The sequence below is a fragment of the Haliaeetus albicilla genome, chromosome 12 (assembly GCF_947461875.1).
Source record: "Haliaeetus albicilla chromosome 12, bHalAlb1.1, whole genome shotgun sequence".
In the NCBI taxonomy this organism is placed as follows: domain Eukaryota; kingdom Metazoa; phylum Chordata; class Aves; order Accipitriformes; family Accipitridae; genus Haliaeetus; species Haliaeetus albicilla.
This window is the reverse complement of record NC_091494.1, coordinates 8,756,726-8,779,547: the sequence shown is the minus strand read 5'-3', so window position 1 is coordinate 8,779,547 and position 22,822 is coordinate 8,756,726. Positions and strand designations below refer to the sequence as shown.

The window sequence follows — 22,822 nt, the reverse complement described above, 5'->3', positions numbered from 1 at the left end:
GCATTTCATATTTATGTGTGTCCCGCAGATTTCAAAGACTACTTTAATGTCTTATTATTTTTATTGTTCACTTGCAATCTAGCAGCATTTTAGTATTTCAGTGCTTTGCAGCTGGATTTAGGATACTTTTTTACTGACTTCAATTTCTGTACTCCAATAAAATAATTTTTTTATGCTTGTTTTTCTTGCTTAATATTTTACCCTCATAACCACAGTATTTTCAGTAGACAGCTTTTGAACTCAACAGCAAAAACATAAAGCACAAGAACTACATGCATGCACAATAACAATGAAGTCATTAAAATCAACGTTTCTTAGTTAGCATTTATACAACGTTTAAGTGCTGCAAAAGTAAAAGCATTCATAACACAACAAAAAAAAACCCTAATTCAAAAAAACTTCTCACATACAAGAATGCAGAATGATCACAACTAGTTAATCCCAGGGTTCTTCTAAGTCTCAGTCTGAGAAAATTTTTTAAAATTAATAAAAAGAACAGAACACTCTCCTCCCAAAGAGACACTTGAGGTACTAATTTTAATGCTGGTAGCATTTAGAACTCCAGTTTCTTCAAGAGGATTCTTGACATCAACTGTAAATTTTGTCAAGCTAACTTATAGCTTAATATGCAAGGAGGCTTTTTCAAAGCAAAGGAGTGTTTTCAAACTGCTCTTTTTTAAAAAGAGGTGTTGGGTTACCTAGGTTCTGAATGATCAGTTTCTGTTCGTTGACCCTTCAAGTTCTAATGTATTACAATGTCACCAAAAAGTAATATAATATTCTGAAAGAGAGCTCTGTTTGATCTAATTTAAAACTAAACCTCTGGGAGGTGGAGGGAATATCTCTGCCATCTAGTGAGAGGATGTGCTTCCTACAGCTGTAATGCCTGTAGTGCAACGGGTAATGTATAATGCAACTTTGTTCTCTCTCTGTCTCGGTATTTCACACTTAAAAAAAAAAAAAAAAAAAAAAATCAGAGACCTATACTACAGCTCTTCTGCCAATATAGCACATTTTGTGCTATTAAGCACCTACTTTTATTCCAGCCAAATTTTCTCTAAAATAGATTAGCACCTTCATCAAAAGTCTTATTTAAGCCTCAGTGAGCCTTGCCCAAGTAACTCCAGTAGTATTACAGCAGACAAAATCCTTACACGTCTATCACAAAAACTGGAGCCACAACTGTTAGCTACCATTCAGAGGTAGTGAGCATTCTTTGCGTTTCATACTAGACACACCTTCTGTTTACTCACACTACAAAACACACCAACAGCTCAGCCTCCAAGTGACACAGATAGGTATTATTACATCCAGGACCTTCTTCACAAAGAAAAGGCAACATTTTCTTATTTGTCAGGAAGGATTTGTTGACTACTGTTTGATCTGAATTGCAACTGTAAGGCCAATTAATGCAAACTTCAAAACTCTGTTCCTCAGTAACAAAGTTAGCGCCTTCTCAAGAGACAACACATGGGGATCTAGCTACATTAAGAAGTTCCCTGAATAAAGACTCATTCATTTGCTTTAATTTATGCTTACACCAGCTATTCTTCATTCAGAAATTTCAAAACTTGCTCACGCACCTCAAAGGTGCAAATACTGCTCCTTTTCCTGAAACCCGATAGATTTTTTCCTCTTCCCCTTGTTCACATCTCTAAAAATAGACTGAAGCCTGAATCTGAGCTCTTAGTAGTGACCTACTCTCCCACTGCAACTTCCAAAAGAAATACGTCGGTCCATCTTGAAAATAACATTTGGTTTGATATGACAAGTAGCAGTCTTTAACTGGACGCACTGATGGCACCAAGCCGATTTGATATAACCCTGAAAAAGCTCTCTGAATATAAGTGTAAATTCTCTCTCTGTGTGGAGTATAAGCATAGCAACTACGTATCACTGAAGTTAAGCAGAAACTAGGCAACAATGGCTAGCACAGTTTATAAATAGGGTTTATTTCCTCCAGCTCATTGCTGAGGACCACAAATGTAAGGTTTATAATTCCTCTGGAGCATGGGCAAGGACGTTTCATTTTTTTCTAAGTGCTGGCAAAAAGAAAATACATTTGACTTTGAAGGACCATGTGAATATACTCACTCATGTTTTACTACACCTAACCACTACAAGATCAGCTGACCATGTGGAAGGTACCAATTCTGCAGCATGGGTCAGCGCATAGTCCCACCAACTTTCCAAACAAGCTGATCATATGGCCAAGCACAAAGGGAGAAGGCAGAAACATGTGACAAGCAGCGGAGAAAGGAAGTACTCTTCTTTCAGCAGCAGCATAAACCAAAAACAGTCTAAATGTATAGCAACATTTTTATAAAAGTATTTCAACAATGGAGCACTTAAAACACTTTGAATTCAGAGTTCCAAATTCAAAGTTCCCAGACGTTTCTTGGATTTCTATTTGAGCAAAACCAAAACAAAAACCAAAACAAAACACAAAAAAAACCCCAAAAACACAAAAAAGGCAACCAAAAGATCTTTTTAAAATTGCAACAACTGTTACTCCTTAAAACCAGCCCTATCACATCTTGTTATGTGTTTATATTTTCATATTTTGGGACTCTAATTGGAGAAAATATTCCTTTCAGCAATCTGAAAATAACTTATCCTACTGTCAAATCACTAGCCAACATTTTACATGCAGTAAACCTCCAAATCTTCCAAGTGAACAGCTCTCACTGGTTCAAAAAAGCTACGATTTAGACAAGATGATGCCTTAAACATTACCTATTGCATAATTTCCGGACACATAACCAGTTTTTTAAATTAGAATTATTAGAGAAAGTTTTGATATTTTACTTTATATAAAAATGTATCTGTCCAGCACCAGGTGGAAAAAAATCTATTCACATTGACAAAACATGCACTACAAAAGCCTACCTCTCCACCCCAGGAAAAAAAAAAAAAAAGAAAAAAAAAAAGGTAAATAGGAAGAATTTGCAACACAACTCATTTGTCATATCTTTTAGAACCACAGTTCCTGTTGGGCAAATAGCCATTTTGGGGGAGTAAATGCCCACATATATTTTACTGTCACTGATCAGTAAGTCAACTAAAATGGACTTAAAACTCATAGCTGAACAAGGATTACAAGACAGCCTTACCAAATTTAACACCTATTTCAAAAGCTTATTCTAGGAAACAGGACAAAATGAAAATATCAAACCCTAAAAAACAAGTTCTATGTATCCTGGATGTAGAATTTTTTTCAAAATAGCAGTGGCAGCAACTTGAGCTGCAGTAGAACAAATCTGAAGGTTTTCTAAGACTGCCTTCAGAGCTTGTTTGCTAACGTAGAATTCCAAGTTCTTTATAAAAAAGAAAACAATATGGAAAATCTCCACCTAAGAGTTGACACTCTGAGAAAAAAAAAATCAGGAACACATTTAAGTGGAAACACTAATCGAGCGTAGCCGATGAAACTTCGTTACAACAGGAGTAAACAAGAAACATGAAAAAGTAAAGCAAAGATACAAGCATGAGACTACCTCCAGCAAAACCCTGGGCAAGGTCAAAGGTCAACTGCATTCCTTATAAACATTATTTGGACAAAAGAAGTTGGGTATTTCTTATCCAACTTAATACTTGCCAAGAAAGTGGTTTTCATTAGCAGGTGAAAGGCGGAAGATTCAGAAACCTACCAATACCACTGGCAGTTCCAAAAAGAAAGAACTGCTGCCGAACAGAAGATGAAGGAAAAAGCATTTGTCCATCACCCTCTTAGAAACTAGTGTTGAAGCTGGGGAAAAAATGATGCTTCACAGCCCTGTGAGTCACAGACAGTGCTGCAGACTCTACAACTGAAGAAAAAGCTCAGATTCATCAAATACTCTACTGGAATATTTGCAAGCTGTAAAACAAAGCAAGCTGTTAGTTACCCCTCACTTCAATTAGGACACTAACTGCTGTTTTTTTCTCTTACAGCATATGAAAGAAATGAGAAGAAAAGAACTTTAAAATGAAACGTGTGAAAAAAAGAGGAACATAATCAAGGGGGGAGGGGGGAGTCTTGAGCTAAGAGGAGAGTAGAACATTTAAATAACAAAAGAAAATACGCTTAAGAGAGCTCTCTTAATGTTATAAGAAACATGGAACTTACCAGCACAGACAAAGGTCCTTTTTCCTTTTATCAGTCCACCACTTAAAATGCACCCAAAGACAAACCTACAATTTCCAAAACTGCATCTCACAGCATAATGAACGATCATTCCCCTATGTTTCAGATTCTGTGTTTTCAAGCACAAAAGTACAAACCAGCTACCTCTTCTGGTGTGTTCATGGCTTTCCCCATTATGTAAACAAACTAACACCAAATATACAAACTACCTCATGCTATTATCACTCAAATTCTAAGCTCGGGATGAAGTCTTCACATCTTGCAATAATTAGTAAGCATAAAAAGAAGATAATAGGCTGCATTTCAAATTCAAATAAATCAACTTACAAGCAATTCTAAGCATTATGAAATTATAATAATTAAATGGTTGGCACACATTTCCACATGGCCAAGAACTCAGAGAGAATGAAAGTTTACAACAAATTTCATTTCCCCTTTTTCCACATATTTCAGTTTATCTATTTACTTACATGATGATTTTAAAGAGGTTTTGGTTTAGACAGCGTTCCCTGCATCTAGGAAAAAAACAAACACAAAACCAAGAGCCTGCACATGTTTGTCACCAAGACAGAGTAAATGCTAATAACAATTAATACATTCATGTTCCTCCCTTTTGAGATAAAATATGAAGAAAAAGAGGAAAGTTGTCATATTTCAGGAAGAGAATGCAGTCTTTAGTGACCTAGCAAATACTTTTAAAGAATTTAAAACATTCTGTGTTATTGAAGAGTTTGGTTTTCTTAAATAGGAATAAATTCAGCCTGAAACCACCATCTACTTCTTACAGATCACTTAAAACATTCACTTTTGAGATGTAAGCTTGCCTAAAATAACTAATAAATCACATGTATTAAAATGTGAAAGGCCTGTTGGAAGTAATCATTAAGTACAACAGACTACTGAACAAATGAGCTTTCAATTAAGATTAAGTTTCTATCACTAATTAAACAGGAAACAGTAAATGCTTTTACTGAGGAAAACTGGATATTTTCTAAGGAAGTTAAGAACTATCCCTGTATCTTAAATAAGAATAAAATAAGAGACTGGAGATGCATATAACTAAAGTTACAAGTTACTTCCATGAAACAGAAATAAATTATGAAGTGATAAACTATAAATACTGCTCCTTTCTTCTCTCTGTCACCATAGCAATTTAAACACTCAGAAACAGAAAGAGGAACTTGATCTTGCAATTATTCCCAGCTTGTTTATTTTATATATACAATACCAAGCCACTGACCAGGGGATGCATAAGGAATACCCTGATGTAAAACTCGCTAGGAGATAAAACAAAATAGGTATTCCACTATAAGTGTTTCACTATTTTTTAAGATATACACAAATATATATATATACGTATTTATAGTATATACTATAAATATTTCAGTGTTTCATGTATATATGTCTAAAGCATAAGTAACTTCTGTGTAACAATTATTTCTTTTCAAAAGTAGAGTAATTCTTTCAAAATATCACAGTTAACATCAAAGTGAAATTATAGGGAAAAATTACGTAAAATGTATTTTTGTGTTTATATAATCTACCATAAAAAAGGTAAAATGGGACCGGAAAGTAACAGTAAGTTTTCCAGCCACTTACCACCACCTCCTAAATTATCTATGGAAAATGCAGATTCTTCTAGAAGGGGAACAAAGGAAACGCTAAAGAGTTCTCATAAATCCACTTGGTTGGCTCAGATGTGAAGACTGTCAAATCTCTAAGAACAAATTTTTTTCAGATTTTTACTACAGCTTCTGGAAACCACTAAGTTTTTAGGTCTTCTCACTTTGAGGTAAGTGGGACAGCTTTGATCAACTTCAAATGCAAGCATAAGAACGACTCACTAGAGGGAAGAAAAACATTACAAAACAGGTTAATAAGAGAAATTCTCAACTTCAATGCAGTCGAAAGACTTCAGAATTTGTAAAGTACAGCAATTATTCCTATATTCCAAGGGGTCGGAAATAATAATAATAATAATAATAGGACTTTAACATGGGGTTGAAGGTCAAAGCTTATAAGGTTATAAAAGTCCTTTTTCTGAGCTTAGCAGGAAACATTGGCCCTGGACAGAATGTATACACAACTTCCCAGAAGGAATTTCCATAGTCTTCCCTTTCCATGTCAGCTTGGAAACTATGGGAGATATCTGAATTTGTCACCAAAGAACTGCCTCCACACAGCTGATAATTTATCCTAATGTAAGTAAACAGGAAACTCCCTTCTAGGGTTTAGATTTTAAAAAAAAAAAAAAAAGATTACTGTGAAGGTGCTGTGTATAGATCCAAGAGGAAGATGGCTGTGATAAATTAAAGAAAGGTAGAGATGGGACAGAAGCTATATAAAGTGATCACGGCATACACTGTAGCTTCTTTTTGAGGGAGGAACAGGAAGATAAGGAATAGCTCTAAGCAACCCCAAAGAGATAACTCTAACTTCCTGCAAGAAGAGATTTAAAGTATGAGAGTCAAGGCAAGCAAAAGTAGAGGGTTTTTTGTTTTGTTTAAAAGAAGGTTGTACAAAAGATCATTAACAAGTGGAAGACAGGAAAATTATCTTACTATTTTAAAAAGTAGAGAGTGTAACAGCACAGTTACCCCACAAAGCGTGTTTTGTTTTTTCAGTCCTTAGCACACACATTCAGCTTATCAACAGACAGAAAACACCCAAGTGTGTGGAAGGGAGGAGGTGATCTTAGGGTTTTTTAGTTTTTGTTTGTTGGTTGGTTGGTTTGTTGGGTTTTTTTAAAAGAATCATGATGTCCAACATAGTGGTTCTACCTCATTATCAAATGCATTTAATCACTGGTATGCCATCAAGAATTTCAATTATAAAAGCCCACAGATAAGAAGGAAGAAGGCATAACTGCTACCCAGACTGCTAAACAGAAAAATTGAACAATCAACTCAGAAATGTAGCTAAATCTTCAAGTACAGTGGTTTCCCATTGCTTATATATACCTGAATCTTCCTGCTTAATTCTTATTTTACAGCTTTGTGCTTTCCTCCCTGTGTACAAGGTCCAAACAGGTAAACACTGTAATACAGGGATAACTGATCTTACATTGTGTCATCAAATGGACACAGTAAAAAAGGGAAATATATTTTCACCTAGTCTTTAGGCATCACTCGTCACAGTCCATGGAGATTTTCAACCTTACAAAAATCATTCTTCAACTAACACAATTACAGGTTTCAAAGTTTTCTATGACTCATGAAAGTCTATTCCTCTGCTACTTTTCTCTTAAACGGTAATAATACTTCCCGGTAAGCATACCTGATTGCATTTTTGCAGTCTGGCACTCAAACAGAAAGCAGAGCATAGTTTGGTGTGGGTTTTTTTTTAATTTTTTCAAAATAAAAACCAGATTTTTTAAGATATTTTGCCGACATTTCTTTATGACAATCAAAAATACTGAAAACACTGTGTCTTGTACAAGGTCCATCTCTGTAACACAACTATCTCATCATGACTTTTAAAACTGAGGAAGGTTCAACTATAAGATCATCATCACAAACTCCTGCAATTATAAATGTATACAAAAACACAAAAGCCTCTTGAAGATTTGGAAAATGCTGTCATATTCTTCTGCTCAGAAAAAGCATGGCATGTCAGCCAGAGAAACAAGAGGAGAGAATTCTGTGTTGTAGGAAGCAATATTATTACTCAACATTAAGTTAGGACAATGTTTCTGGAGAGAAAAACCATAGATATTATCTCTTGTAATTTTAAAAAGATTTGAGCAACACTTAGAGTATTAGAAGAATGAAATTTAACATTCTATCCAAATTCTATTTTAGCTAATTTTGTTTCTCACTACAGTGTCAACTGAATAAAATGTAGGATTATTCACTCCCTGTGTAAATCATGTATTAGGTATGAAGCAATTAAAAACAGCTTCAACAGTCTACCCCAAAAGCTAGAAGATATGTGGGAAGAGCTAGAAAATTACTTTAGTAATTATAAAGGGTTAAGTTGTAATATCCTGTAGCAAAATCAGGATTAACTTTCGGAAAAGTGAAAATAAATATTAGAAAGGTAATGAAAAAAAAATTTAAGTATGACCCAGAAGCTTCTCAATTCTGGAAACATGAAGACAGCACCACTCAATGAACCACAATGTGAGAATCAATATGCGTAAAATGAAATACAGTATCTTCAATCAGTATGAAGAAAATACATTTTCTTAAATCCAGCACACACACTGAAGATAATAAAAAGGTCAGAATTTAATGAAGCTACATACTACCACATTTTTCTTTAATTTAGTCTGACTACAGCAGAAATCAAGCACAGACAAAAACAATTATTCTGACAGAAGCTAAGTGCTCAGACTCTTAGAACGGCTACAAAAGCAGCTGAAAGCTTTATCTTCTGCAAAGCTCTTGCAAAACTGCACCTATAAAGCTGCAAACATTACATGTCCTAAAAATCAAAAGTTTTCTCAGAGGAAAAATAAACCTCACAAGCACTCACTCTCTCCCTCTCTGCAATTAGCAATTTCAGCAGCCTTTGTAAGATGCTGACTACATGTAACTTTATTTTATGGGAACCTAATTACAAAAGCTTGTAACACAAAGCTGGAAGTCTGTACAGTCAAATCAAAGGCAGGAAACACCAAAACTCATGAACATACATAGAACTGGTTGTGAAACTCACACGTCTGAATTCTATTTACTGCCCCACTGTAATGTTATACCACCTTTCCCCAATGAATAGGTAAAGATACTTTCTAAACCCACTGCAAGAAAAAAAAAAAAAAAACTTCAACAAATAAGCAAAACAAATAAGCAGATTTGTGTACTTCCAAAGGACAGAGTTCTTCAGCGTGTGTTCACTGACAATGATCTTTCTCAAGTTCACAGCAGTTTCATTTACTATTTTCAACATGACTTGTCCTAGAGTAAACTGTGCTAGAGGTACTTTAAGCATGTCACCTGGGCACTTTCTGGAAAGGATTAGAAAATGTAATATTTAAACGGATGGCAGCCACGGCACACTACAGCTCTTAATATTGCTACAAGTAGTTAAATCTTTGTTTGCAACAGTGAGAAATAATTTCTGTGGATGGGCCAGAAAAATCAAGCTTTTTGTGGCTTACACAAAACTCAGGAAAGATTTCACAATCAGAATAATCAGGTAATCCTACTAGCTCATTAAGAATATAATTCAATTCATTCACTGCAAGCGAGACTGACTATTCAAAAACTTTTTTCTGTGATGTTATTTTAGATAAGTTCTTAAGAAAGCAGAAGTTCTATATACATAGCTGATCATGGGTCTGGAACAGTTAATTTATTTGAAATATGACTGAAAACCTGATGCAATATTGTTGTGGTTTAACCTCGCAGGCAGCTAAACACCACACAGCCATTTGCTCACTTCCCCCCAGTGGGATGGGGGAGACAATTGGAAAAAAGGTAAAACTTGTGGGTTAAGACAGTTTAACAGGACAGAAAAAGAAGGGAAAATAATAATGATGATAAAAGAATATACAAAACAAGTGACACACAATGCAATTGCTCACCACCCGCTGACTGATGCCCAGCCAGTCCCCAAGCAGCAGGCCACCACCCCCCCAGCCAACTTCCCCCAGTTTTATTTTTCAGCATGACTTCATACAGCATGGCATACCCCTTTGGTCAGTTGGGGTCAGCTGCCCTGGCTGGGTCCCCTCCCAGCTTCTTGTGCACCCCCAGCCTCCTCACTGGCTGGGCAGCAAGAGAAGCTGAAAAGTCCTTGACTTCGTGTAAGCACTGCTCAGCAACAACTAAAAGATCAATGTGTTATTAACACTCTTCTCATCCTAAATCCAAAACATGGCATTACACCAGCTACTAGGAAGAAAATTAACCCTATCCCAGCCGAACCCAGGATAAATATGTTTCCATTTACTGCCTCACTGTGACAATAATACTACAATTCCATTATACAAGTGGAATCTCTTCAAAATTGCAACATTTTAGTTTTGTAGCATATGCACTTAGAACCATTATAAATTATTTTGTTAATTCAAATAAATGTAACATTCTTACCAGTATACCAAAGCCTTTATTCTGTATCTAAGTCTGCTAAATTATTATCTCGATATCCTGTCCAATTCCTAATACAACTATGACACACAAAAATGTGGTTATTTTATTTCACGTCTGCAGGATCAACTGAAACCAAAGACACTCTCTTCCCACAGAAGCATTGCATACCTGTAATCATCCATACCACATTCCTTTGCCTTTTTCTTAGTTCCCCTATTGCTATATGATCACCTATAATGATATAATGACCTACCTGTAGCATCAGTATATATATATATATATATATATATATATGTATGTTCATCTGTATGACTCCAGAACTGAATGTGGAATTCAAGATACAAATGTACCTTGAATTTGTGCAACAGAAGGACTGTTTTCTGGTTTTGTTAAGTTCCAGTCCTCACAGTTCCTAGCATTCCATAAAATGACATATTACCTGAACTTTTTACCATTCCAGTCTTTCCTACTTCTTACAAAGCAGGCACAAAGTCCCAGTAAGAATCATGCTCCACATGCTACCAACTGTTAGAACTGCAATTTTTGCAACCCTTACGAAAATTTTGCGATCTGAAAGTACAACTAAAAGAAAAGCAAACTCTTTGCTTTCCTTTTTTCATAAATAAAGGGTTGTATATATGTGATTTAGCAGCAGATATGAGGGCTCCAAAAAACACTTCCAGCCTTTTTCTTGAAAGGTTAATTTAGAAACCAGGAATATATAAAATTAATTAAAATCCTGCCTTGTCATCGGCCAACAATGTAAAACCTACAAGCAATGCAAAACCCACAAGTTGTTCCATATTACTCATGGCCCAGGCAAACTATGACAGTTAAAACCAATGGTAACAGAACATAATGTTGCCTAGAAGAGTCATTTGTTCAATATTTTACTCATGCCAAAAACCACTGTAGATCACTGTGCAAGGTAATGTTCCTCAGATCTTCTTTTTGGCCAATACATTTAGTCTATATGCAGTGTCATGACAGATGTGAGGTGAATGGGAATCTATACAAAACAGTCATGGGAAAGAAAAAGAGAAAACGATTAAATGAGAAAATACTGACATTGCAGAGAAATTGCTACAAAATAACAGAGAATTGAAACTAAAGAGAAAAAAAGAGCCATTAGAAGCAGAAAAAAAGGGGAAAGGGACAGGTGCTGCATAATAGGAGATGGACAGTAAAACGATGCAGAAAAAATAAGCCATGGTCTCCTACAAATCTGGAACAGCAAGACGACAAGCAAAAGGAACTAAACCGGAAAGAGCAAGCAAGAACAGCAGCTACAGCAGATTGTTCTTCACCCATAAGAAAAACGTTACAGTGAAATACACACTAACATTAATTGATTTGTGTGAACATCTGTCTCCATTGGTCACATCGTCCACTACCTTTCCTCTTTGTATTAGCCTTCTGCTCAGCATACGGAAACCAAATTACTGATATCCTAGTTCAGATTAATTCTGCAGCCAAACATCAACTTTTCTTTCCAAACATTAAATTCCACCTAGCTTTATAATATTTGTCGGGTAAGCCATGCTGAGGTACTACTGATATTCTTCCAAATTTAGCCTTCCTCCATGATTTTAGGTTCCCTTAGAATTATTTATTCATTATCAGGTCTACTAATGAAACTAGTATAACCCTATGCTTTCAGCTGGTCATAACTGGTCACTCCGAAAATCTTTTGGGAGAAAGACAAAAGGATGACAAAGTTATTTTTAATTTGTTAAGAAATTAAATTTCTTTGCTCTTTTGCCCTTATGTTTATAAAGAAAATGATACAAAAACCTAATAATGGTTTGTGAATGTAAACCCTTATACCCTTCAGTGCTGTACAAAACCCACCCAAGCAGAACAGAAATAAAAGTTTTTTTATTATTATTATTCAGCAGAGAAAATTACAAAAACTGAAAAAGTGTAGGTTTAGGTTGGATATTAAGAAGAAATTTTTATAATGAGGGCAGTGAGGCACCAAAGCAGCTGTGGAAGTGTTCGAGGCCAGGTTGGATGGGGCTTTGAGCAACCTGGTCTAGTGGAAGGTGTCCCTGCCCATGGCAGGGGGGTTGGAACTAGATGATGTTTAAGGTCCCTTCAAACCCAAACCATTCTGTGATTCTATGACTGTATGACCTCCAGAGGTGACTTACAACCTAATTATCTGATAGTCCTCTTAGCAAGTTTTTGAATCCCTTCCCTCTCTGGAATACAGTGAATAAGGTGTAAGTAATTCTACTTTAAAATACAATTGAGCCCATTTTTGCTTTAACGTGCAATTTCTCATTTCAAAGAGTAAAAAAAAAAGTACTACTCGAGCAAGACTGCAACTTAAATGCAAAATAAGCGAAGTATACGCTTTGTGTTAACATTTCCATTTCTTGACTCAGAGTACTCCCAGTATAGCTAACTGAAAAAGAAACTTTTGTTGTATAAAATTTGTGCATTTGTAAGGAGATGTTTGAGGACAAAATTTCTGTATTACGCAGTGCTGACAGCAAAAAAAATTTATTACTAGCAAGGTGGACTCTTCTTTAAACAGTAAATTAATTCCAGCTTCCAGCAGAGAACATGATTGCTTGAGCCACCTGAACATACTCCCAACTAGCTTGATGACATCAGGTCAATCACAACAGGCAGTCAAGGCCAGAGAATATACCTGGCCAGTTCCCAGGCCACAATTACACTTAGTGTTGACTGGGAAATTCCATAGCCACTGGGTTCCAGGCTAATTTTTTTTTTCCTCATCTTCAGAAATTGAAAGGATTACTATGAAGTTACTATGATGCACAGTAAGCAGCTGCAGCACACTGCCAGTTACCTCAGCAGGCCTAGGAAAGTACAGCTTCATTTTCTGAGGGCTACTTTAGATGTTTTTAAAGAGAAAACACCTACTAGATTTGAACATTCCACATGACTGTCAACCACTACAGGGAAACAGAAAAAAAGAAAACCTGCCAGCAATTTCAGAGTTTGAGTACTTTAGAGAACCGATCATGAGAAAGAAACATAACCAACACAGTACATACCATTTGCTAAGATGACTTTGACACCAGGAAGTCAAATCAGCCATAGACAAATGCACCCTACATTTAACTAAAACATACAAGTGCAAGATAAAAATCTTTCAAGTTACATAAACAGAGAAGGATTATCTGTACAGTACCTAAATGAAGACCGTTGTATTGAAAGCATAATAACTTCCTAACAGCATATGACAAGAACTCAAATACCCGCTCCACCATGTCTTCCTGAAATACATATATTTTTTGTCTCCGTTACTTATTTCTAAAATAGGGATAAAAGTGCTTCTCTACCCCACGATAGTGACAAGAATAATTACATTAAAAATGGAAAAAAAGATCGGAATACTAGAAGTGAGTCTTAAACAAAAGTATTTAAATGCATATACTCCTAATTTTACTACCAAAATACAAAGCCTAATTTCACATGTAGCTTTTCCCATCCATAAAATGGTCCCACTCCAGTCATCACTGATGTTTTAAAACATGCGGAGCACCCCGTACTGTTTTCTTAAAAAAAGGAAGATTATGGCTATCTGAAGTTGGTAAATTAGAGACAAAAAAACAACTGAGATTTTATTCAGGCCACTTAAATCCTTTCCTAATCAAGTAATATCCATTTAATTCAGTTCTGAAATAACAGAAAAAAAAGCTTTCACTGGTAAATTATCTTTCAGTTCAAGAATTAAATGATTAAAAAAAAAATGCTGTTATATTCTTACTATACCAAGCAGTCCTTCAGCAAAAATAAGTCGAAGACTTTATATTCTTATTATTCTTAATTAACAATTAGATATCAATACCTCCATTACACAGCTTGCAGGAAAAAAGAAACTTCAAAACCCCTACTCCCGCTTGGAACTTACACACTTCCAGCCACAAAAACATGGTTATCCATAACATTAAGACAATGAATAAAACATACACGATACATTTAAATAAGAACACAAAAGCAGAGAGGAAAGCCTCAAACATACACAAGTTTGTTTATACTCGGAGACAAGGAGCTGTAACATGTTTCATTCTGAGAGACAACTACTGTCTATAAAGCCGCCTAACAAATTCCTTATAAGTGTAAGGATACAGGAGACGGGCAATGCCCTTCTTCTGTCCTGTTGCACATCATCATGGCACAGCTTTTAATCTTTCATGCAAAATTAATACATTCCTCTAGAACATTGGGAAGCAGTAGCAGGCTGACCAGGTAACGATCTACCTTTCCAGATTAAACGTCTATTATATTTTTCCCCATAATTATGTGAGACTCAATCCTGAGGTCCAGGTCCTCTGCAGTCCCACATCCCTATGCATTGGAGATGATGTAGTTTATATGGGGCCTCTAACAAGGAGCATTAAATTCAGTACGTGTAAATTTATAGCTTTGAGGTTTTGTTATGAAGTAACAGCATAGAACACTTTCCTGAACCACAGATCTAATCGAGCTTATGATACAATATGTACATGTGTATATATACACATATATACGTATATAATAAGTATGCATATATATAGTGCACATGGTCCCAGCTACAGCAAATTAAACAGTCCACAAAGCAACCATCAGCTTAGATATGAAGAACAGGTCTAAAACAATGGAAGATAAAGATGTTTCACCAACTGCACGTAAACCTCTCCTATGTACACTGTGAAAGGGAGAGAGCATAACAATAGGGTTCTGTCCCTAAAAAACATGAAAAGCAGCTTGTATAAAGTAACTTCTAAAAGAAATTAACTGTATGCAGTTAAAAAGAAAAACAACAACAAACAACACAACACCCCACCCTACCCCCAAAAAACACCTGCTACAACATCACTTCAGAATACACAATAAAAAATCTCCAAGAAAAAGTATTCATATAATTTTTCAGTACTGGAAGTAAGAGCCAGCAAACAAGCCACGGGGAGACAATGCAATTCAGATGACAGGTCTGGAGATACATGGAACACCTCCAGTCATACACACAGTTGATAAAGGCCAACATGACAAATTTCAGACCCAATTTTGTGACACCAGCGAGATCCACCTAGGACGCACACAGCCAGAGACGCATTTAACGCTACAACCGCATTCATGACGCTCAAGGGGAAAAGCACAGGCTCCGAGGATCTCAGCCCAAGCACAACGCAGATTTCGTACGGTTTACACTGCTCTGAAGAGGCACAAAAAGCCCCCCTCCTCCCTTCCCTACAAAGAAAGAAGAGCTGCCGGACGCCCGTCGTTCTCTCACCCTCAGCAACAGGGCATCGCCATCTGACCGGCCCCACCTGCCTCCCTCTTTCCTCCATCCCCGCCTGCACCTTCCCCCTTCCCAGACGCCCGCGGCCAGACCCGCGGCCTCGCCTCCCCGCACCCACCCCCCCACAAGCCCGTCGGCGGCACAGGGGGTGCAGCCGCCCCCGCATGACAAGGCGGGGGGGCCGTGCCGGGGTGCAGCTGCCCCCCCATCCCCCCGCCACGGCCGCGCCCCGCGAGGCGGCGGTTTGTTTCGGTGGGGAGCGGCGCTGAGGAGAACCCCCCCCTCCCCCGCCGGGCTCGCTCAGGCCTCCCACCCCTGTCCCCGCCGGGGGCCGGGCTCGTCACCCCCCCCCCCCGCACAGCCGAGCGCTCACCGGGCAGCGAGGAAGGGAGGGGGGGGAGAGGCGGCGGACCTTAGTCCCGGGTCTTTCGCGAGGCTGGGGCAAGCGGCAAGTCCCCACCGGGAGCCGCGTCCTTTCCTGCGGCAGCAACGGCGACGGCGGCTTGTCAAAGAGAAAACATGACGCGGGCGGGGAGGGGGAGGGAGGCGGCGAGATCTCGCGGGGCTACCGCGCCGCTCTCGCGAGGCGCCGGCCGCTCCCCGCCTCCGCGCGCAGGGACGGCGCGCGGCCGCGCCGCGGGAAAGTTGGGCGCGCGGCCGCCCGCCCGCCCCTCGCCTCCTCTGCGCGCGCTGGCCTGCGCGCGGTTCGCCGCGGCCGTGACCAGCGGAGGCTGCGGGGGGCGCGCTCGGGGCTCGGCCCCGCCGGCAGCCCGGCTCCGCGGGCGAAGGGGGGGGGAGGGGGGAGAGGCACGCCCAGAGCCCCCGGCCGAGCAGGCAGGCTTGCCCGCCGAGGGGCGGGCGCAGGGCCCTCCTCTCCCTAGGTCGACAAGTTGCAAAGCAACCCCCGAACGGAGGGGACTGCCGGCAGGCGGAAGGAACGCACCCCCTCAGCCCAGCGAGGCCTGCAGCAGCCCGGCTGACTGCCCAGAGCGGCCACGCGTACAGCACCAAGGCAGCCGGGCTGCGCCTCAGGTGCCCGTTTGCGGAGCCGACAAGAGCTTGGCAAGGCAAAGAGGCTCCCACCAGGGCCGTGAGGGAGTCTGACAAGAGCCACAGAGAAACCGGGAAACGAACCGTCGGCGTGCAGAAGCAAGAGGAGCCCAAGCCCATCACACAGGGCCCGGCTGGAGCAGGGGCAGAGCGTCCAGCGGAGATGGCTTTTCCTCAGTCAAAATGGAAGGAGGATGCCGGCATCGGGAATGAAAACATGACCAGAGCAGTTGTTTGTTTTCTTAAAGTGCAAGGAATAGCAGACAACTGGTTTTGCACAAAAACAATCTAAAAAACAGGTTAGAGGAGTGAAACACCTGATTTGGATGAGGAGCGAAACATCTAATTTAGATGAGGATACCAATCAAATAGATGTACTGAAAGTCAGTGAAAGGAAGAGAAATGGATGCTGCATGAAGGGATAGAAATTGTGCAGAAAAGGCAAAACAGGTCACAGTAGTGGATGAGCAGGAATATATTGAGAAAGAAAGCTTTGGCTTAAACAAAATGAACGGGATAACAACAAGAAGTAAAAGTGTCACTGGGGATTGAAATTCTGGGTCTAAAATAGGAAAAGTGTACTGTCAAGACTGAATTACAGGCTAAGATAGTGGCAGCAACAATGACATGCCATGTAAGACCAGTGAAGCCACACGAGCAAGAAACAAAACTGAGAAATTTCACTTAAGCCCACGTCAATTGTTTATGGTCCATACAATGGTAGGGATATCATGACTGAATTCATATACATTGTTCATGACTTTCATTAAATAAATGGGAAAACTGAAAAGAGAGGCAAGACAAAAACTTCTCTGCAAGGAGCCATTGCATATGTTTGGATACGTCAGCCTAAGGTAGGAATATAAAAAGAAGCTTACAAAAATTGGTGACACGAAATAGGTGAACAGGGAACAATTGTTTACTGTCTCTTCCAATGGAAGAGCTAGAGGCTAACGAGTGGAACCAGTAGATGTCAAATTCAGAGCAGGCAAAAGAGCTATTATTTCTTCACACATAAGTAAGCTGTAGAACACCTTGCTGCAGGACACTATGTAGCAAAAGCTTACCTGGACTCAAAAAGGGACCAGAATAAAACATGAAAGGGAAAAAAAAAATCCACCACAGATTACCAAAGAAACCTCCTCCAGTTGAAAAACACCCTGACCCACAAAGTATTTGGGGACGCATTACTGTGTGCTTGCTCTTGCCTTTTCTTCCCTAGGCATCTGCTGATGGCTGTCATCAGACACACAGTATCAAGGGGCCAGTGTTCCCATCCTCACATCCTTGTCCTACAGCCCATCTTTACTGCATCTTTCCTCAGTATAAGCCCCCCTCTCAGCCCAAAGCACATATCCATAACAGTTTATTCTGAGGTATAAAGTGGTTAGGGGATTTACTACAGGCTCAGCTTCCTGGAGGGGCTGTTGCACTTCATGGCACAGGTTCCAACCAAGATTAGATCAAATGACACTGGCAACTTTGGAGGCAGATCCCAGCTATTCACGGCCCTTTATTCTGTCCCCCTAAAAGGCTACTCATGGGTTCATAATTCTTTGCAGCAGAATAAAACCCAAATGCCTTGTTTTGAAAATAGTCTTTGACCCAACCAAGCTAAAAAACACACACCAAAAAAAAGTCTCTGTTAGGAAACATGTAGTACCAACCCCCAGAACAATGGTCAAGACAACCTATTTTTGTTCAAGAAGTCTTTTAATTTTTTTTAGTTTTGTACCCCTAACTGCACCAGCTAATCTTTTGTCTAAAGCCATAGTCAAACTTTGCTGTGAATCAGCAGCTGCTTTGCTGGTGAGATCACCTTTGCAAACAAACATCACCAAAAATGGGGTAAACCATAAAAACATTTTAAAGCATTCTTTAAGTATTTAAAATATGCCAGCTAGAGGATGCTGTGTAAGACATAAACTTAAAAAATTCAGCAGATACATCAAAATACATTCAATTCAGAAATTTCCAGCAGATCTGCCATTCCACAGAACAGAAAGCAGAATAAACAGACACACTAAGCAGTACTCTTCAATGTGTTAACATGCCCCACACCCACATACTTATGTTAACCGCAGCATGAAGACAAACCTTATCATTAACTGCAGGTTTTTATGGCTTGCAGGCTCCACCAGCAACCAAGTGTTGTACAATTCTCAAGGAATTTCTTAGCTTTCCAAACGTTTAATGTTTTTAAGTTACATACACTTAGATATTAAGTTCACAAAGCTGCAAGGTTTTCTTGTTTTGTTTGTCAAGTCTTGACACAGCCCATCAATCACCTTGCAATACTTAGAGTCTAGGACTCTCATCTTGCAATTTGTCTATATGTGGATATATCTGCCTGTTTCCACGGAGGCTCGTTGATCTCAGCGTCTAAGTTACACTGGTGACATTATGCAGCCACTCTCCAGACTGTGACCTGAGGTGCCAAGAACATGAGAAGAATCAAGGAAGCAAATTAATAGGAGTGTTCTAAATTTAAAATCTTTCTATCATTTTAGAATATATATCTTTTTAAACATACATGATGACTATAATATAGAATGTTGTAATCAAAGTACCTAATTCTCTAAGACGCCTTGAAAATCATTGCCGTGTAATTTCTGATCATTACTTTTGCAAAATAGCATGCTGCCAACTAAAGGTGGGGGTAAGAGGGACAACAAAAAAAAAAAAAAAGGAAAATCCACTTTGGCGTACCCAAAGGACCATTGCAATTTATCTTTTTGAATCCTCACATGAAGTTTGTTTATTAGATAGCAACTGTTAATATTTTATATTAACTGCAATCTTTGGTAAGTCTCAAACAGCATCTAGCAGTCAAGTGACTTCCCCAGTTTCTCTGGGAGCCCAAAAGGGCTCTTTCAGAGCTGGAGTCCCCACTCACTAGGGGCGACACTGCCTGAGCTACTGTCTGCGATTACAGCCGGCTGGCACTCAGGACCTCCGCCCCGACTCAAAGAAAACCGAGGATGGCAAGTGATGCAGGACAAGGAGGCCTATTCCATCTCCCTGTACTAAACAGGCAAGTATCGTCAAAATTCCTGAGAACCCAAACAAAGCCAACAGCATCCTAGTCTACAGCAGTACCAGTAAGTCTAAGAATAAGAACATAAATAAGGGGAACAAGACCTACATTTGCTCTGACATCGCCTATGGCTGTCACTAGAAATCAGCCACCTCATTTGAGAGTCAAACTATCATTAAATGAAAACGTAGCACTGCCATCCCTTGGAAATTGCAGAGGCTCCTGAAACTCTTTTGGGCACCCTGCAGACACATCAGAGGAAAGATTAGCCCTCCAGCCATCTGCAGCTACATATTAACAGGGAGAAAATAACAAAAACAGTTGAGAAGAGTTTTATAGAACCCCAGACATAGGCCAGGAAAACCTGAATCACAGCTTCACAGCTGGCAACATCATTCATCTTCTCCCCTTCCTTCACAGCAAGCATAAGCAGAAGTCTTCAAAACCTACAAATTTCTAAAGTTCGGCAGGTAACGCCCCTGACTGCAGGATATTCATGCTCAATTTCTATTTCCAAGACAGTCTTCATCTTAGCTTCAAAGCATAGAGGGAGGCCAGGAGAAAGCCCATACAATGTGCAAGTTTCAAGAAAAGGAGGTTGTAGATACTACCTCCATTAGCTCTGTGCTCCCACCTCTTTTTTTAAAACAGAAGTAATCCCTGCTGATGACTACAGATCTCTCAAGTCCGACCCCCTGGCTTTCCTCCTTACAAGCTTCACTTGGACTAAGGCAGATTTCTTCTAGCATTCAGCTCTACAAGACCTGTTTCACACCAATGATTTCCTATTATTTTATATGAGTTGCTGCATTATTTGTTAATTTTAAATGTACTGTTATGTAATCCCATCAAATGTACTTTTAATCTTAGGCAATGATGAGAAAGGTATGATAATGAAAGAACAATGCACACTTTAACATCAAGACTTTCTAAAACTGTTAGTAATTATCCTTTATTTTCAGTAACCACATTTAACTCTGTCCTCTTCTGATCCAGACATTATACCAGGGCTAAGACCAATTCCACTCTCACTACTTTTGTAAGATCTTTTTTCGTAATGCAGTGCCTAGGACAGGACCCAATATTCAGCATTAGACTATGCTGTTTATCTCGGGGTTGTTCTTAACTACTTCTCCACAATGCAGGATAATTTTGGATCATTACAGAAAAACAGATTTATATATTAAATGTCTCAATAAACTCTGTCTTGCTTTTACTGACTTTTTTCCAGCTGACACCGCTAACATTGGCATGCCTTGCTGTTGTCATGGCAATGAAAGGAGTCTATATGTTTTTGGATGCGACTCAGAAATCATTTTATACAGAAATGGGACAACAATTAGAATAATGGACACCGGATGTTTCTGTGCCACCAGTTAATAAATGGTCAACGGGAAAAAAAGAAAGAGCCAAAACAGCAACAAAAGACATTGAACATAAGCTCCTTGATTGGATACAAGACACCAAATTGCTACTTGTGACCCCATCTTGCAATTAGGGCTCTGTGGGTAATGCTTTGTCACCCTCGAGTGTTATTAAAATCACAGTGATCTGCCTGTGCAGTTATTTAACTAGACCAGACCCAGATTTGCCCAAATAAATGCTGCTCTTAATGTTCAGAAATACATGAGAAGAGTCTTGTATTGTATACTCATCCCAATAAAGAAAGGTCTTGAAAAAATCATTTCTCTCTGAGGGCTCAAATGCAAGACACTTCTCTTGGCCAATGAGTTCACAATTTACATGAGGCAAAAGAAAAAGAAAAATATTTTAGAGAGACAAATTTACCAATTAAAAGATGAGGAAAGGAGCTTGTGTCCATCACGGATCAGCTGTGGAAGAAGCAGTTGCAAGCAATAAGAAACATGACGGAAGCCAGCCTACACCAATTTATGAGTTATCTGGAAAAACTGATTGCCAGGCTAAAAATACCATTCACCTATATCTTCTATATGTTACTCATCACAACACTAGCTCTTTTCCTTTGGATCCAAGGTATATGAGGGCAGCTGTTATTAGAACATTTTGCCTGTACAGGGATGCCAAACGTGGAGGCATTGAAATATATGCATCTGTGTCACTCGCTAATTTCATCTTCTGACTCATGTTCTGGAGTGACAGTTCTTCTGCATGGCACTTCCCGTTCATACCAAGCTGAGCCATACTAACTGTTATTTATTAGAACGCAATCTAAAGCCACTTCCACACAGCTAGCTGGCTCTTACCCCAGTACAAATCATCACTGCCACATAATCAGCACTTTCAGAGCTCAGGATTGCAGGTGGCTGTGTCAATTCCCTTCTTCAACTACTGTTGGATCCCAACACACTGTAAAATGATGAGTAGGAACCAGTCTGAAGTAACCTCAAATCTAAGATCTTGTTCAATCTGTCACCATGTCTCCCTCTCTCTAGCTAGCCGGTAACTTCTTCACACTGTTACAAGCCAGCCTGGGTGAAACAGTGTTCTGCACCTCAAAAATGCCCTTGGGCAGGCCAAAACAGGAAACATGCCAGAGAACAAATGAGACAAACACATGGGAACAGGACAGGTTTGCACTAGAAGACGATGAATGAGAACATAAAGGGGAAAATAAAAGGATTACCTATGAACAACTAAGTAACAACTAAATTCATACACAAGACTAATTCCAAACTAATCTATGCATGGATACAAAACATTCTGAGCATATGTAGCAAGAAGGTTATTAGAACTTCAAAATTATGAGTAATTCACGTTAGCTCAATATGACAGCATCCAGTGCACAAAGTGCAGCTTAAATATTGTGTCATAATTATATGCATAAAGATACTAGAAAGAATTAATAAATGACCAATGGTCAAAGTACCATTCATAGGATTGCCACCCCCCCAGCTGTACTCTTACCAGTTGCTCACAATACCTTTAGGACCTTAGGAGTGAGTTTTAGTCCTCTGCTTTCTTTTAAGAACCACTGTTGTGCAATCCTGCAGTTGTGTCCCCACTTCATATCCCTTTAGCAATACAATTAGGAAAAGAAAAGTACTTGTCACAATTGCCCCCCTACAGCCCCGCCCCCCCCCCCCCCAGCCTTTCCTACTCCATAAGCAAGGCAAACCAAGACCCCTGGATGGAAACACAGAAAAGAGACAACACCGAGCTCTAACATCACCTTTGCGCTTGCTACTGGAGCACGCAGATGCAAACAAACTGAGACTAGTTGTCCCTTTGCATTTAAAGTGGAGAGGTTATCCAGCTATCATGGCCCTGGAGCAACAGAAGCAAACAGACTGGTTAGTCTTGGCAGGACACAGGGGGATGTGCTGGAGGACTGC

General features: G+C 39.3%; 1 protein-coding gene and 1 long non-coding RNA gene across 7 annotated transcripts in view; both read right to left on the bottom strand.

The window, feature by feature from the left end:
• HERC1 (HECT and RLD domain containing E3 ubiquitin protein ligase family member 1) overlaps positions 1–15,963 on the bottom strand; it is a 110,546-nt gene extending 94,583 nt beyond the window's left edge. For all 6 annotated transcript variants that reach the window (XM_069797948.1, XM_069797953.1, XM_069797950.1 and 3 more), the window contains exon 1: positions 15,834–15,963. The gene's annotated coding sequence lies outside the window, so the exon portion shown is untranslated. The remainder of the gene's footprint in view (positions 1–15,833) is intronic.
• A 2,606-nt stretch (positions 15,964–18,569) lies between these two features.
• LOC138688291 (uncharacterized) lies at positions 18,570–22,617 on the bottom strand. Its single transcript, XR_011327325.1, has 2 exons — positions 22,411–22,617; positions 18,570–18,899 (listed from the first exon to the last, which is right to left on the bottom strand). It is a non-coding gene; the product is annotated as an uncharacterized lncRNA (long non-coding RNA).
• Positions 22,618–22,822: the final 205 nt, after the last annotated feature.